Genomic DNA, 4,802 nt, shown 5'->3' on the forward strand with positions numbered 1-4,802 from the left:
AATAGAACCACTATAAAAGTCTGTGCTCTGTATCAATAAAGGGAAGAAGTATGCTTATCATTCACATTGAATTGGCCGCATTTCTTCCTCCGTCGCCGCAGGCCAGAAACTATGCCGGGGTCTTGATCCCTGACATTTGGCGCCCGAACAGGGACCTGAAGGACTAACGAGGACTTACAAGGATTAACGGGGACTTACAAGAACTAGCAAAGACCGCGGAGCCTGAGTGACGGACAGAGAACAGAGCGCCGGGAGCAGCGACCGGCGGGCAAAGAGCGACCGAACACTGTGCTGCGGTGTGTCATCTCCGACGCCTGAACCGATTGAAGTTCGCTTCTGCAGGGCTACAAGGCTGAAGGGCTGCAAGGATATCGTTTTTACAAGGAGGAGGAGGAGGAGGAGGAGGAACGGAGGTATTGTAATCTGTCATAATGAATAATAGAGGCATGGATTTAGAAGTAGCCCTAAATCTTTTACGGAGCTTTTTAGAAAAGCAGGGGGTTGATAATAGTTGCGTTAAACAGCTAGCTGGTCTAGTAGCAACAGGGAACTAAAGGGTGTTTTCAGGATCCTGATTTATTGTTTGATGAGGGAGAGTGGAGAAAACTAGGAGATGTGTTATGGGATACGGTTATAGATGATGATAAATCAACGGAGAACCTCAAAGGACTATTAACTTGGTGCAGAGGCAATGGGTATCCTGCTGACCTGTCAGGAGTTTTTCAAATAGGGACTTGGAAAAAAAAATGGGAACTGTGTTGTGGAAGGCAATAAGTCACCGTGAAAAATATATTCTCGGCCTTGTAACCGCCTGGAAACTGACAATTACTACAGTGAAGCAATTAAAACCTGAAAAGACTGTTACGAGCATTAGTGACTCAAAACTTGAACTTTGGGACAATATAGAGCAGGAAAAATGGGATAGAGTCAGCAATGGAAATCATGGGACTGTCTTAAAAGACCTTAAGGCTGAACGATCTGCTGCTGCCGGAATTTTTGCAGCGTTGCAGTCCGGGGCGGGGGGAGGAAAAATGCCGAGCGGGTGGCCTCCTGTACCATCATCTAACCCTAGTGAGAGCAGCAAGTCCAGAGGATTGGAGTCAGACAACTTACTCAAAGACCCTGTGAAAGAGGAGAATGCTAAAGTCGTAAACAAGTGTACTGTCAGTCCTTTTACCAATTTTACCAATCTGCTTTTACTGTCTTTCAACCCTCTAACTCCTACGAAAGAGCAGAAGGAGTCGCCGGATGAGAACTGGGCAAAAGAACTCTGTGAAAGGTAACAGCTATAGATCATTTAGGACAGAACTATGCGGATTCGTTGAAAGGGGCAGGTATCCCACAACTCCTGGAAGAGACACTAACTGACACGCCACAACTACAGGCACGATTAGTTCCGAAATCCTGAGGCAGTCAACAGATTTTGCATATAAAGCTATGAGAGAGGTGCCTGAAACCAACAAAGCAGCCAAATAATTTGCAACTGTTAATCAGGGTCCTAATGAGAATTACATGCAATTTATTGACTATCTTCAAGAGGCCATCAGTAAGCAGGTTGAAAACTTAGAAGCTGAGGAAGCACGAGTGTTGAGATTAGCAGTAGAGAATGCTAATGTTTGCTATCAACATGTTATTTGTGAGTTTTACAGTACATATTATGTGCTCCGCGTATTGCGCCTCTGAAAATCAAGCAGCTTGTCAGGAATGTGAGTTAATTGTTTTCAAGCAGACAGAGATAGGAACCCAAATAGGCCCCTTGTATTCCAGGAGGAAATAGTTGGTGATTTACTGAGCCATCTGGATCCTCACAAGTCAATGGGACCAGATGGGATCCATCCTAGGGTGATGAGGGAGCTAGCAGAAGAACTTGCCAAGCCTCTCTCCATCATCTTCCAACAGTCCTGGCTCACTGGGGAGGTCCCATATGATTGGAAATTGGCCAATGTTACCCCAGTCCACAAAAAGGGCTGCAAAGCTGACCCTGGCAACTCCAGGCCTGTCAGCCTGACCTCAGTGCCTGGCAGGGTTATGGAGCAGATCATCCTGAATGGAATCACACAGCACCTTCAGGATGGACAAGGGATCAGCCCCAGCCAGCATGGGTTTAGGAGAGGCAGGTCCTGTCTGACCAACCTGATCTCCTTTTATGATCAGGTAACTCACCTGGTGGATGAGGGGAAAGCCGTGGATGTGGTCTATCTGGACTTCAGCAAGGCCTTTGACACTGTCTCCTATAATATACTCCTGCAAAAGCTGGCAGCCCATGGCTTGGACAAGTGTACTCTCTGCTGGGTTAAGAACTGGCTGGAGGGCCGGGCCCAGAGAGTGCTGGTGAATGGGGCTGCATCTAGCTGGCGGCCGGTCACTAGTGGTGTTCCCCAGGGGTCGGTGTTGGGTCCAGTCCTATTTAACATCTTTATTGATGATTTGGATGAAGGGATTGAGACCATCATCAGCAAGTTTGCTGATGACACCAAGTTGGGAGGGAGTGTCGACCTGCTGGAAGGCAGGAGGGCTCTGCAGAGGGATCTGGACAGACTGGAAAAATGGGCTGATTCCAATGGGATGAAGTTCAATAAGGCCAAGTGCCGGGTGCTGCACTTTGGCCACAACAACCCCCTGCAGCGCTACAGGCTGGGCGCAGAGTGGCTGGAGAGCAGTCAGACAGAAAGGGACCTGGGGGTACTAATTGACAGGAAGCTCAACATGAGCCAACAGTGTGCCCAGGTGGCCAAGAAGGCCAATGGTATCCTGTCCTGTATCAAAAATAGCGTGGTCAGCAGGACAAGGGAAGTGATCCTTCCCCTGTACTCTGCATTGGTGAGGCCACACCTGGAGTGTTGTGTTCAGTTCTGGGCCCCTCAGTTCAGGAAAGAGATTGAAGTGCTGGAGCGGGTCCAGAGAAGAGCAACAAGACTGGTGAAGGGACTTGAGCATAAGACCTATGGGGAGAGGCTGAGGGAGCTGGGCTTGTTTAGTCTGGAGAAGAGGAGGCTTAGAGGTGACCTCATCACTCTCTAGAACTACCTGAAGGGAAGTTATAGCCAGGTGGGGATTGGTCTCTTCTCCCAGGCAGTCAGCAATAGGACAAGGGTGCATGGGCTTAAACTCTGCCAGGGGAAATTTAGGCTGGATATTAGAAAGAAATTCTTTACAGAGAGAGTGGTCAGGCATTGGAATGGCCTGCCCAGGGAGGTGGTGGACTCGCCGTCCCTGGAGGTTTTTAAACTGAGATTGGACATGGCACTTAGTGCCATGATCTAATGAACGGACTAGAGTTGGACCAAGGGTTGGACTCGATGATCTCTGAGGTCTTTTCCAACCCAGTCGATTCTGTGATTCTGTGCGCCGCCCACCCCCCCTTCCCTCCTTCCCTCCCTCCCTCCCTCTTCTCAAGGTTTTTACTTGCAAGATGGGGTCAGGAATAATTGTTTTCAGTTGTGTTTCTGTAAAGTCAGTATTGGGAGGTGCTTTTAAAACTTGGGAAAGCACTCAGAATTATAAGGAAGGAAGATCTTGTTAAATGTTGAAATCAGTGTCGGCTGCTAAGTGTCCGGAGGATAGAATCTTGTTGCAATTAATGTTGTTTTTGAGGCCAGCAGAGTAGGACAAAACGAATCCCTACAAGAGATCATTAAATCATTTCAGACAGCTGAAAGGGAGTTAACTGATAACACACAGGTCACAGCAAACTTGTTAGAGTCTGCACGATTCTTTCCTTATTAACCTGTTTTCTTTGTGGGTATCTGTTTAAGTATGTTGCGATTTTAGTAGGTCTGTGCTATATGGTATGATAAGTTCGCAGTCTGTTAAATCATGAGAATCCGTTGACTCAAAATGTGCATTTTGTGATAATTCAGAAAATCATGAGTAATTTAGTTCCTTACTGCGTGAATGTGGTCATAAAAATTTTGCATGTAGTAGTTGTTATTTTTCTCTCCAGCGTACTAGCTTTATTCCAATATCCAGACTTGCGCAACTCTGTGACAGGCAGTCTCTCATGTCGGTGCACTAAATTTGGCCTTTTCGTATGCACATCAAGTAAAGAACCCAGGTTTTGGAATAACAGTTATAGCACACCAGATGAGACACTAAAAGAAACCAAACAAAAACAAAACAAGGCCTTGCCCGGTTCAGCTCATTGCTATGGCGGGGGGGCGAGGGCCGATGGGCTCCGGCGCCACTGACCTGTTTTGTCAGGGAGACCCAGAGGTACCTCCACCTGTCTGAGCAGTGAGCGGCCCAAAGGTGCAATGCAAAAATTGAGGTATTGTCTTACATTAGTGTGACTGTGATCTATCTGCATATTTGACCTTGGTATTTGGTTTTTACATCTGAGCTCAGTATTTTAATCTGCATATTTATAATGGGAACCGGTTCCATTGCTAAAATTCCGCCTTGCTTCACCTTAGGATTGCATCCTTACACATTAGAGTAATTGCTTATACTGTTATCTAGTAATTTTGAGGCCAGAAAAGAATTTAAAGTGTTAAACTCTGCTCAAAAAAAAAAAAAAAAAAAAAAAAAGAAAGAAAGAAAAATGCTATAATGGATGTGAACTTGGTATTGTATGAATTGTATGAAGTTATGAAGTTGTGTTTAAAGGTTGCTGGAATATGAACTGATTTGGATCTAGGACAATAGAATCATGGATGATTTGGATCTAGGACAATAGAATGATGGATTGATGTTTATTATACTGGTTTATACTGTTTTTTGACATCTCTAAATTGTAAAAGGTAAATGGAGCTAAGGAATGTGTAACTGAGGAGTTTCCCAGAGCCTCCCACTTCGTACCAGCC

Source organism: Streptopelia decaocto, assembly GCF_964273445.1.
Source record: "Streptopelia decaocto genome assembly, contig: HAP1_SCAFFOLD_50, whole genome shotgun sequence".
Classification (NCBI taxonomy): Eukaryota; Metazoa; Chordata; class Aves; order Columbiformes; family Columbidae; genus Streptopelia; species Streptopelia decaocto.